Consider the following 12,253-nt stretch of genomic DNA (forward strand, 5'->3'; position numbering starts at 1 on the left):
TACAGAGGTTGACAGAGATTGTGGAATTGGGTCTGGGAGAACTTTAGTATGAGAAGTTCTATAAGAGGTCTGGCTGGTGTTACAGAAAGCATGGCCTGGAGCCATGGTTCTCAACCTGTGGCTTCCTCATCCTCTTTGGAAGAGTAATGACCATTTCATGGGGGTTGAATATCAAAAATCCTCTATATCCGATTTTACAATATAATTCCTAACAGGAGCCACACTACAGTTATGAAGTAGCCACAAAGTAATTTAATGCTTCTGGTTGACCACAACAAGAACTATTTTAAGAGGGCACAACATTGAGAAGAGGAGGAACTACTGGCCTACGGTGCATGAATCCATATGAAATGAATCCCTGCAAATGTTTTCAAAATACATAAAAGATTCTTGCATATCTTGACCAACAAACACTTCCCTCCCAGGAGGAGTAGACTTCCTCTACATTGGTCTACTCTTCTTAGTCATCATAAAAGCATGATGATGGAGCTTTTTGCTAATTTAGATGCCAAGAAAAAGACAAAGGATTTCTAATACTGGTAAGAAAGTCTGCACAAATATCTTGAGCTGAGCAGAGCTGATTGGACTATATGTGACTTCTCAGAACATAAACAGCTCTGAAATCCACCGAATGATTTCAACTGTTTTATTTTTATTATATTTTATTAGGTTAAGGTTTTGTATACAGAACTGTTTGTGCCCATTGAGACCAGAAAAGTGTCTCGGATCCACTGCATCACCAGTTACAGGTGGCTGAAAAAACTCTCCTCTGTCTGCTGGAACTGAATCAGTTTCTGAGAGAGCAGTAATTCCTTTTGCAGCTGAGTTCCCACAAACTGAGCCTTTAAAAAGTCTTCATTGTCATTTTAGTCTCAGATAAATAAACATTCATGTTTGATTTCTCCCTTTCTCTGGGCCCTGGTCATTTGTTCTGTTTAGATCAGTACATACAGTTTTCCTGGATGAAACTCTGTTGAGCTGTGCTTAGGGTCAGCACCTAACTTGAATCCCAGTTTCCAACGTGTCAGACAAAAAATAAACAAGAACATCAACAGGGCAGATGTCAACTTGATTGACCCAGACTCTTGTGCTGCCCTTCTCACACCTGCCATTTTAACATAGTACAGCTGTTTTAATCTTGAGCCACCATGCTGTCTTGCCACAGATTCTGTATAAATGCTCCCATAATACTGTACTCTAACCAGAAGTCATTGATAGCTACATTGGGTGTTGCCATTGGAAGACAGGTGTTGGACATGTCTGACTAGCTTCTAAAATCTCTTTAGGCGTTTGAGTGAGGGCTCAAAGAAAATATTCTCTGTGCAGAATCCAGGGAGTGGAAGGTTTCAGCTGCCAAGTGGGGATGTGACTCCAACATTGACTTCCACTCCGAGGTCTCAGAGACCTCAGAGGAATGAAGTGCAATGAAATTCAGGGCCTGGGTCTTTAGATTCTTTCTGCTGTGGAGGTCAGCCAGGATGAGAGTGTGTGCAGCATTCTCCACAGAGAGGATCCTGCAGAGGGCATGCTCACACATGACCATCAAGTGCTCCAGGCCATACCTGTCAGCTGCTGTCAGCACACCAGTGGCCATAGGGTAGCTGTTGAGGTGTGGTGCCTTCCCTATGTAGATGAAGTCCATCATCTCCTTGAAGACCTGAGGATCCAGGTCAGGGATCTTCACAAGGTTGGTTAGTCTCTCCTGCATTTCATGTTCAAACATGGCTCTGAAAACTGGAGAGCGAGCTGCTAGGATGGCCTTGTGAGCCCTGAATTCATGGTCACCTACCAATAGGGAGCAGTCTGTGAAAAGAGATTTCTCCCACAGCTTTGTTAGGTCATCTATCAACATCTGCCCTGTATTCTTGAATGCAGGTGTTATGTTCTGTTCAGGCATGCTAAAGAAGGCTCCTATTATGTTCACCTTGCAGCAAAGGGTGAGCTGGTCTTGAGGGACAAGCCAGTGCTGAAGGGGAGGAGGAAATCTCGAGAGAGGAACTTTTTGAATCCCAGTGGTTTATTTGGCAGAAAGCAGGCAGCTTTCGTGCACTTCATACTTTGAAATTTCTCTCCTTGGAAATTTATGATCCAGAACTGGAACTTGGCCCAAACTAGGCTTCCTGGTTGGCTGATCAACACCAGGTGAACTGACAGGAAACCTTTGCTTTCTTCATCAACCCCATTTGTGTGTACTCTCAAACACCACGCCACATCTTCACTGGCCTCTGATGAGAACACTGGGCTTGTAATCTCTTTCTGAATCCCCCACATGTAAGTTGAAAAGTTGCTAATGGTCCACTCATAGCACAATTTCTGAACACTGTTCTGTGTGGAGTCCCAGCTCTTGGCTTCCATTTCTCCTGACATTTCTGAAGGAGGTAGAATTTGGAAGTTAAAGGTGATCTGAAAGAAGACTAGAAGTTACTTATATGTCTTCCTCTTGGATACAATTATAGGTAAACATTCGATTTGAGTTTCAATTTCTCTAAATCTCTCTCTCTCTCTCTCTCTCTCTCTCTCTCTCTCTCTCTCTCTGTCTTTCATTGTCTCTCTCTCTTTCCCTCTCCCTCTTCATCTCCTCTCTTAGTATCCCTACTTAACTCCCCTCCCAAGGCTGCAAATAAACTCTATTCTATGCTAGTCCTGTCATATGACTGGTACCCTAGGGGCAAGGGAAGCCTTAGCATGGTCCAGCCAGAGTACCCCTCCCACCCTTACCATAGGCATGTCCTGCATTTCTTTTTATAAAACACAGCATTAATGTTGTGACTCAGATTTAGAAACTTACAGGTTAACATCTCCCACTGCCACATGAACTTGCCAGCAACAATATTGCTCTCTAGAGCTATCCATCCAAACATCAGCAAATTGGTTAGCTCCCTCTCCCACACTGGTCAGTGTATACATCCCCTGGTCCCAAGGGAGGGGTGTTGACCTCACAGCCACTTTATGGTGTCCTGGTGGATGGTGACATTTACAGTCTTTAAGACTGGCATCCTTGCTCACTCCTCATTTTAGGACATTTTCCCTTGAGTGAGATTTCCTCTCTCCTCTGCATCATTTCCTTTTCTCACTGTTGTGAAACCCCAGGCCTTTGTGGACCATTCTCCTCACAGCCCACTCAGGTATTGGCCTGAGCTCAGACCACAACGCAAAGCTTGAGGTCTTAATGAACTGACCCTCTTGTTGTTTAGTTATAAACATTTCCTCAGAATTCTGCTAGCAGAAATTAATAACTGCTGATCTCACCCAGAAAGGGTATATCTTCGCTGACATTCCCATGCTCCCTCCTGAGATGCCACGGACTCTTAAAGGCTTCCAAGTTCACAGGCTAAATTTGGCCCCAATATCCACTAAGCAATAACTCTCCATTGCTGTTTGAGGGCACTTAAATTTTTACAAACCTCTCACCAGCCATTCAGATAAATGGAAAGATTTCTATGCAGGGCCCCCTCCCACTACCTTCTTCTCTTGCAACTTTACTTCTTTGCTCTCCCTCCCACATACAGGCACAGTGAGAAGGCTGCCTTGATTGTGGTATGATAAACACTGAGAAACAGTGTTCCACCTTGATCTAAGGCTGCCTCTATTCTCCTATCTCTGTTCCCCCTTGCTTTCTTGCTCCCTGCCTGACCCAACACGATGGGACACAAAACATGCTGTGCTAGAGCAGAGTTGCAGGCAGACAGAGCACAGCTGCAGGCCCTGCCTCTTATTCCCTGGCCCACCCAAGGTGCTTCCTTCCTTGCCCTGCCCCACTTGTGCCCTACTTACACTAGGTTGAGCTGCTGCCTATGCTTCTGTGCTCCCGGGGTCCCCGCACCACCACCACTGTCAGCTCTCTGAATACTTTCCATTATGTTCTGCATCAGCTCTAAACCAGGTGTGACAGCTGAGCTGCTCCATGCACAGATCAGACCCACTGCTCTGTACACATCAACAGAGGCTGACTACAGTGAAAGGGGAGACCTGCTGTCCACCAGACAAAATGTGTCCATTCATCTCCATATGTATGTCCTTTTACATGTTATCTGCTGATGCACAATTATTTCTGCCATTCCCACATATAACAAACACATTACATTCCTCTAGGCAGAGTTGTAGCTTCAGTGCTACCTTTGTTCTGGGCAGTCTTGTGAGTGTCTGCCATCTTTTTTGTAGGAAGATAAGGTTTTCCTATGCTTTTGCTTCAGCACCATCTTTTTTTTCTTTTGTATCTTTTTTTTATTCGATATATTTTTTATTTACATTTCAAATGATTTCCCCTTTTCAGGTCCCCCACTCCCCGAAGTCACATAAGCTCCCTTCCATCCCCCTGTTCTCCCATCCACTCCTTCAGCACTACCTTTGTTCTGGGCAGTCTTGTAAGTGTCTGCCATCTTTTTTGTAGGAAGATAAGGATTTCCTATGCTTTTGCTTCAGCACCATCTTTTTTTTCTTTTTTATCTTTTTTTTATTCGATATATTTTTTATTTACATTTCAAATGATTTCCCCTTTTCAGGTCCCCCACTCCCCGAAGTCACATAAGCTCCCTTCCATCCCCCTGTTCTCCCATCCACCCCTTCAGCACTACTTTTGTTCTGGGCAGTCTTGTGAGTGTCTGCCATCTTTTTTGTAAGCAGATAAGGTTTTCCTATGCTTTTGCTTCAGTACCATCTTAAATAAGGGAGGTCAGATAAATGGCTGTAGCTTTAGTGCCATCTTAATTAATGACAGTCCCATGATCACCCAGCATCTTTGTTATGGGCAGTTCCTACCTCACTGCCTCCTCACCTTAGAACATCGTGACAGGGTCTTTGAAGTCTATTCTGCCTTGATAAATAATAATTTAAATATTAATTTAAAGATTTAGAATAGCAAACAGGTAAAAGATCACTGCTTTAAGTTAAAGATTGCCTAACTCAGATATGCTTAATAGATACTAGCTCTCATTCTTCTCAGAAACTGCTGAATGTAACAACAAATGTTTAAGCTTATTAGGACAGAAAGACTCCATAGCATAAAAGTTACCACCCCCTCCCCCAACCAAGATCTCTGAAAAGATGTATGCAGTGACAAGACTGCCTAGACTGCATTATGATAAGCACTGAGGTTCTGTGCTCCATTGCCTTGCTGATGCCGGCACTCAGCCTACATTATTGTAAAACTGAGGATAACCAGAAAATTAAATGTCTCATATTGCCTAGGACAGGGTGGGTCATTTCTCACAAATTTTTGGGTTTTTTTTTGAGTCAGGGTTTCTCTGTGTAGTATTGGCTGTCCTGGAACTCACTCTGTAGACCAAGTTGGCCTTGAACTCAGAAATCCACCTGCCTCTGCCTCCCAAGTGCTGGGATTAAAGGCGTGCACCACCACGCCCAGCTTTCTCCCACATTTCTACTCCTCAAGAAAAAAGCTTCTTGTCTTCTGGGCCTAATGGTGACATTGACTCTGCCCGAGTTATGATGGAGAACCCAGGCACCTGGGAAAATTGTCTAGGTAGTGGACTATTGAGCAAACTCTGTCATTTTAATTAATGACTTCTAGATTTTAATTTACTTTTCATAAATGTCTAACTACATTGACAGCTAAGCTAACTCTAGAAAACAGAACCCTAATTCTTTACCCCAAATCTAAATCTCCCACTTTATTAGCTCATTAGTCAATTTGTTAACTAATTATGACTACCAGATATTTTATCAAAGACAGACAAGTTTGCCTCACTCACAGGATTCAAGATAAAGTACACACAGTTCAGATATAACCTTTCAGACCTACCCTTCTGTTACTTCCTTTTCTAAGCTCAGTTCCCAGTGACTAAATGCTTCAAATTTATCTTCCCTGTTATGCCACTGTCCTAACATTAATAGTTTTTATAAATTAGAATAACCCTAATAAAACACTCTACTATACAATCCCACTTTTATATTGTAAGTCCAAATTTGAAGTTTCCTTTGACTGTCTTTAACCTATAGACTTAAAGTGTTTCTCATGCTAAATATTTTAACTCTAAACTCAAGGTGTTTCTCATGCTAAACTATATGATCAATTATCATATTCACAAGGTTGTCAAATTTTCCAGTTAATTGTCTTTTCAATACATACTTCAAAATGCTTCTCATTATACTACATTGGTATACAGTCAGTCTCCTAGAGAGAAAAAAAAAGCCCTTCTGGTTCCTGTTCCACAAAAGGTTTCTGTCTTCCCAAAGCTCATCCTGAAGACTTCTCATGCTATTAACACATTTATCTCTTTTGTAAAATTATAATCTCCAAGAAACACACTGAGATTGACCTCTCATGGATGAAACAGACTCCATTTCGATAAGTACAACTGCCAGTCAATAGCCTAAGTTCCCACTTGTGACCTATTCCAGAACGTAGGATTCCTCTCCTCTTCCCTGGGATTGGGACTTTCCTCACCCCAACCACCAAGACACAAATGGTTCGACTGGATCTGCTCCTTTTACCTAAAGATGGTTCCACAAACCCTGGATAGCAAGGAAACAGCCAACTTTCTAAGATGGAACCAACTTCCCAATAGAAATTTTCTTTAGTTTCACAAATACACATCCTCCCAAAACAGCGGGAAATAGCTAAAGATCACGGAGTCCCTATCCCTGCTCCACCATCATTTCTGCCTAGTTTTCACCTTTATTTTAAATTAATCCAAAATGAAGGAATGTTAGCATTCTTTCTAGGGTCTACCCAACAGTTTCCTGGCAATAACCAGGTACCGTTGACTCACCATGAAAGGAGATGTTTGCCCCCTACTTCTCTCTGATCATCTTTTAGTCTTTTCCTCTCCCAAACTCTGTAATCACTTTCTCCCTCACTCCTGTTACACCATCCTCCTCATTCTCCATGTGTTACTAGACAGATTCTCCTCTCCTCTCCCTCTTCTCTCCCTCCCTCTCCCTCTCTCATTCTCTCTCTCTCTCTCTCTCTCTCTCTCTCTGTCTCTTTCTCTCTGTCTCTTTCTCTCTCTCTCTCTCTCTCTCTCTCTCTCTCTCTCTCTCTCTCTCTCGCTATATCTGGGTGTTTTTCTCTACCTCTACTTCCTTCTCATCCCTACTCAACTCAAATTCCCATAGTTTAAATAAACTCTATTTCATACAAAAGCTACATTAAACTATATACACATGCTATACATTCTCATTTCAAGTATATTTCATTAGTCAGGGTTCTGTAGAGACCTGTAGAATGAATTCCTCCATATAAATTGAAAGTGGATATCTGAATATAACATACAGACTGAGGTCCAGCTTTTCAACAATGGGTAAAGCCAGTACTTACTTAGTCCACAAGGTTTGAAGTCTCAGGTTTACTTCAGTATATGCTGGTATTCTGAAGTAGGGTCTAATGCCACTGAAGGAATGGGCTTGCTAGTAAGATGAGAGCAGGCAGGCAAAGACACAAAGCTTCCTTCCTCATTTGCTTATATAGGCCTCCAGTAGAAGGCATGGCCCCATTAAGGGTGGGTCTTCTAGTCTCAAATTTTGGATTAAAGGTGTTTGTTTTCCTCCCTGAAGACTTAGATTAAAGGTATGGGATTTTCTAACTTAATAGTCTGTGTTTGAATTGTTCTATCTATTTCAATTTAAGCAAAAAAAATGTTTTTAAAGACACACCCTCCAGTTTTGGATGTTACTTAAGTCCACAGGTAGTCTAGACAAGAATAGGCATCACCTTTGCTTACTGGGATCAGTCTTCCCTAAATGAAGGTAACATGTCAATCTCTGCACAGATATTATTTATACTTGTGCTGGTCTAACACTGATTTTGCCATAAGCATGATCAAAGATGGGGTGTTTTCCTTAACTTGTCATCTGTCTTGTTGTTCACCAAATGTAGGGCATGTGGAAGAGCTCCTTTATGGAGTGCAGGAAGCAGAGCCACAAACCTCTGAAGGGTTAAAGCATATATTCAACACATATCAAAGAATAGGGTGTTATTACTGCCCTCATTTAAACTGACAGGTAAAATTCTGCCTGTGACTCTCATCTCTTCAGTTGTCATGTCTTAGAGAGACCCAAGTCCTAGAGGACATGGAAATAATTACTGTGTTTCAGTCAGCTCCACAGCTCCTAGCTCTCCAGTATGTCTTGCTCCAATTTTGCTTATCCCTCAATATTCAATAACTGAATCTATTTTAATTTTTTATTCCCACATTAGACTTATTGAAACTTATTAGTCACTTCTGAACATCAGTGACTCTGTATCTCATGCTTTTGGTGCCTCAATAGGAGGATCCCCTGCTTGACGTCTAACATTTGAAATCTTGTAGATGATCACAGTGCAACGGGCCCTTTGCATGAGAGATGTTCTAAATTGTTTTCTTAGCTCCTAGGAACAAGCTTATGTAGGTAGAAGTTGCCTCCTATAGGAGAACTGAGACCCCCTGGGCAGCAACCATAGGCTTTGCTAATGAAATCTCTGTCGCAGAGTGGGACCTCTGTGAGGTATTTTGTTAGGGGGTGGCAGAGAGGTGTGATTTTATAGATGACTTCCCAGAGCCAATAGAATTTTGTACCACACAGAAGGAATATAGCCCTGGAAGCATCCTCATACCAGAGAACACAACTTGTCATTACAAAAAAACAAGAGTCAAATGTATGTAGAAAGAGACAGGGTGTGTTGGAAGAGAGGGTGGGGGGGAGAGAAACAGAGATGAGAGAGACAGAGACAAAGACAGAGACAGATAGAGAGACAGAGGCTACACAGACAACCAGTGGTAGCTGTCACATGTCCAGAAAGATGAGAATCTGGGGATGTATTTAACGCTTTCTGGACACTGGTGTCTAAACTGAAGATGCTTTCTCATACCATACTTACCTTCAGGGATGACAGTGCAGGCACCTTTCAAATAATTCAAATAATTTCCTAGAAAAGTAACTTTTATTTGGACATATTAATTGTTGTCTCTGGGGCTTTCTGCCTTGATCTGCTCATCTAAGACTAGTCCTGGAAGGTTCTAGCTTCCCTCAAATCAAATCTCGGTTTAGAATGCTCTCAGCTTCTGAGACTTACAGCTGAATAAGCTCACCACTTTCTAGTTCTCTCTGACCTCTGGCAGTCTGCTTTAATTTGTTCTGGCTCAAAAGTCTGCTCCACTGTAACTGACTCAGTCTGGCTCTTCTCATCTTCTCCTGAATTGCTCACGTGGTCTCGTACTAACTTTCACAATCACTTCTAATCTTCAAGGTCCTCTCACTCTCTGGCTCATTCTATCTTTACCTGTTTCTTCTCTCTTTCTCTCTGAAGTGATCTCTTTCCTTTCTTCTCTCTTCTAGTAATGGTCGGGCATATCCTTTTCTGTCTAATCTTTCTTTAATTTGTTAGTTTCTCTGAACATTGGTGCTTCTTTCTATAAACTAACTTTACCTTAAGTGTTTGGAATTAAAGGTGTGTACTAAGTGAATGTCTGTATTCCACCCAGAAGGATTAAAGGTGTGTGCCAAGGCTGAGGCACTCCACAACTAAAAACAGTTTTCTTCCAAGCATAACACATTTTTGGGGTTCACAATTTGATCAAATATGCTGTGACAGTTTTCTTTTAGTATGGAGGTGTCAGGCACTACTATGTGTTTTGGGAACACATTGATTAAGGTAAATCTCGGGAATCTGGATCTCAGGTTGAACACCCTCTGGAATTCCTTGACCACTGCCCTCTCCCTTGCCTGAGAAGCTCAGAGAACCTAGTGTCTCAAATTGTAGTCTCTGAAACTTCTGTGGATTTGATCTTGGGACAGCATAAAAAGGGTTGGTGGGCACTCCCTGGAAGAAGAAGAAGTTTTGTTCAAGGTTGCCTAATAAACTGCTTGGAGGAAGAAAACTCCCCGGTGTCCTGTTATCTCTTGCTGGACATGGGGGGGTCAGTATTTACTTATTCTGAAAGGTATGAAGTCTCAGGTATTCTTCACTATATACTGGAATTCTTAAGAAGAAGGGTCTAATGCCAGTGAAGGAACCTTTTCAACAAATGGTGCTGGTTCAACTGGAGGTCGGTATGCAGAAGAATGCAAATTGATCCATCCTTGTCTCCTTTTACTAAGCTCAAATCCAAATGGATCAAGGACCTCCACATAAAGCCAGACACTCTGAAGCTAATAGAAAAGAAACTGGGGAAGACCCTTGAGGACATCGGTACAGGGAGAAAGTTTCTGAACAGAACACCAATAGCGTATGCTCTAAGAGCAAGAATTGACAAATGGGACCTCATAAGGTTACAGAGTTTCTGTAAGGCAAAGGACACCATCAAGAGGACAGATCGGCAACCAACAAATTGGGAAAAGATCTTCACCAATCCTACATCAGATAGAGGGCTAATATCCAATATATATAAAGAACTCAAGAAGTTAGACTCCAGAAAACCGAACAACCCTATTAAAAAATGGGGTACAGAGTTAAACAAAGAATTCTCACCTGAAGAACTTCGGATGGCGGAGAAGCATCTTAAAAAATGCTCAACTTCATTAGTCATTAGGGAAATGCAAATCAAAACAACCCTAAGATTTCATCTTACACCAGTCAGAATGGCTAAGATTAAAAATTCAGGAGACAGCAGGTGTTGGAGAGGGTGCGGAGAAAGAGGAACACTCCTCCACTGCTGGTGGGGTTGCAAATTGGTACAACCACTCTGGAAAGCAGTCTGGCGGTTCCTCCGAAAACTGGGCACCTCACTTCCAGAAGATCCTGCTATACCACTCCTGGGCATATACCCAGAGGATTCCCCACCATGTAATAAGGATACATGCTCTACTATGTTCATAGCAGCCCTATTTATAATTGCCAGATGCTGGAAAAAACCCAGGTATCCCTCAACAGAAGAGTGGATACAAAAAATGTGGTATATCTACACAATGGAGTACTATTCAGCCATTAGAAACAATGAATTCATGAAATTCTTAGGCAAATGGATGGAGCTAGAGAACATCATACTAAGTGAGGTAACCCAGACTCAAAAGGTGAATCATGGTATGCACTCACTAATAAGTGGTTATTAACCTAGAAAACTGGAATACCCAAAACATAATCCACACATCAAATGAGATACAAGAAGAAAGCAGGAGTGGTCCCTGGTTCTGGAAAGACTCAGTGAAACAGTATTTGGCAAAACCAGAACGGGGAACTGGGAAGGGGTGGGAGGGAGGACAGGGGAAGAGAAGGGGGCTTACGGGACTTTCGGGGAGTGGGGGGGGGGGCTAGAAAAGGGGAAATCATTTGAAATGTAAATAAATTATATCGAATAAAAAAAAAAAAAAAGAAGAAGGGTCTAATGCCAGTGAAGGAATGGGCATGCTATTGAGATGAGAGCAGGGAGCCAAAGTAAAAAAGCTTCCTTCTTCTTTATGCTTATAGTGGGCCTGCAGTAGAAGGTGTGGCCTAGTTAAGGGAGTGTCTTCTAGTCTGAAGATATGGATTAAAGGTATGTGTTTTTCTGCCTCAAGGCTCAGATTAAAGGTGTATATTTTTCTCAGATTAAATGTGTAGGTTCCCCCCCACACACCAGAAGAATTTGCATTTTAACTGAAACTACCTACTTCAACTTAAGAAAAATATTTAGCCTTTAATCCCAATACTGCAAAGGCAGGCGGTTTTCAGAGTTCAAGGCCACCAGCCCCTGCCTAATGACCACCAAAGCAGAGGGGAACAGAAGTTAACTTTATGTTAGACACATGGTGGTGGAGCATGCCTTTAATCCCAGCAATTGTGAGGTGGAGGCAGGCAGATTTCTGAGTTTGAGGCCATCCTGGTCTACAAAGTGAGTTCCAGGACATCCAGGGCTACACAGAGAAACCCTGTCTCAGAGGAAAAACAAAAACAAAAAACAAAAAAAAGTTTATGTTATGGCACCCAGCACCAGCCAATTATGTTAACAGACACAGTAGCTTTACAATTAGATGTTTTCACATTTACTCCCTGCTTGCTGCTTAGTATATAGCCTTGCCACATAGATATCCAGGGCTCCCCAAACACTGTAATCACCTTACATGGATATGGTGTGGCAGGAGCTAACTCAAATAAAATAAAGATCCTTCTTGAGTTGCAACAGAGCACCTCTCCCTATTTTAGGAGATCACTAAAATTTCCATGGCTCTACACTCCAACACTATGGACTATGATCAAATACACCTTGGTTTTACTTTTAACTGGAAATGCTTTGTATGTGTTGGGGTTTGCATCCTGAATGACTTCTATCACGGAATGTCTGGAAATGCCTCACACACGTTCTGGACACTGAATCAACTGATCATGGCTGAATTCTATGTG

At 42.1% G+C, this 12,253-nt stretch overlaps 1 pseudogene; it reads right to left on the minus strand.

The window, feature by feature from the left end:
* Nucleotides 1–1,282: 1,282 nt before the first annotated feature.
* LOC127683601 (TD and POZ domain-containing protein 1-like) lies at nucleotides 1,283–2,367 on the minus strand (annotated as a pseudogene).
* Nucleotides 2,368–12,253: the final 9,886 nt, after the last annotated feature.

This window comes from Apodemus sylvaticus, chromosome 4 (assembly GCF_947179515.1).
Source record: "Apodemus sylvaticus chromosome 4, mApoSyl1.1, whole genome shotgun sequence".
Lineage (NCBI taxonomy): Eukaryota > Metazoa > Chordata > Mammalia > Rodentia > Muridae > Apodemus > Apodemus sylvaticus.